The 766-nt window shown below is 57.8% G+C and overlaps 2 non-coding genes across 2 annotated transcripts; both read right to left on the minus strand.

Annotated features, from left to right (window-relative positions):
* Window positions 1–83: 83 nt before the first annotated feature.
* Window positions 84–193, minus strand: Tc00.1047053502203.10. Its single transcript, XR_008255191.1, has one exon. It is a non-coding gene; the product is annotated as a 5S ribosomal RNA (M5) (ribosomal RNA).
* Window positions 194–528: 335 nt separating this feature from the next.
* Tc00.1047053502203.20 lies at window positions 529–638 on the minus strand. The gene has a single exon (XR_008255192.1). It is a non-coding gene; the product is annotated as a 5S ribosomal RNA (M5) (ribosomal RNA).
* Between the last annotated feature and the right edge of the window lie 128 nt (window positions 639–766).

The raw sequence follows: 766 nt of genomic DNA on the forward strand, positions 1-766 counted from the left end.
TTCTTGCCGTTTTTCCAAATTTTTTCCCCCTGTTTTCATCATCTCCCGTGGCGTCGGCGGTTGCCATCGCGTGGCGCGTCGCCGGGTACGACCATACTTGGCCGAGTGCACCACATCCCGTCCGATTTGTGAAGTTAAGCGGCCACAGGCCTCGTTAGTACGGCGATCAGTGATGGCGCTGGAACCCGGGGTGCCGTACCCTTCCCACTTTTTTTTTTTCTTTCCGCCACCGCGCGCCGCCAGTCGCTTTTTCACCGAGCCGAGGCGGGCGGTGGGTGGGCTTTTCGAGCGCGCGGGCGCCGCAGCAAAAAAGAAAAATTGCTGACGCAGTTCCCGCGCCACATGTGGGGAAGCGAAGCGTCCGGAGGTTTCGTGGCAAAATCCGGAAAGGGGCCCGCGGAGCCTCATTTTCCATGTGTTTTTTTTTTCCTTTTAAAAATTTCTTCTTGCCGTTTTTCCTAAATTTTTTCCCCCTGTTTTCATCATCTCCCGTGGCGTCGGCGGTTGCACATCGCGTGGCGCGTCGCCGGGTACGACCATACTTGGCCGAGTGCACCACATCCCGTCCGATTTGTGAAGTTAAGCGGCCACAGGCCTCGTTAGTACGGCGATCAGTGATGGCGCTGGAACCCGGGGTGCCGTACCCTTCCCACTTTTTTTTTTTCTTTCCGCCACCGCGCGCCGCCAGTCGCTTTTTCACCGAGCCGAGGCGGGCGGTGGGTGGGCTTTTCGAGCGCGCGGGCGCCGCAGCAAAAAAGAAAAATTG

This window comes from Trypanosoma cruzi (assembly GCF_000209065.1).
Source record: "Trypanosoma cruzi strain CL Brener chromosome Unknown tcruzi_1047053502203, whole genome shotgun sequence".
In the NCBI taxonomy this organism is placed as follows: Eukaryota; Euglenozoa; class Kinetoplastea; order Trypanosomatida; family Trypanosomatidae; genus Trypanosoma; species Trypanosoma cruzi.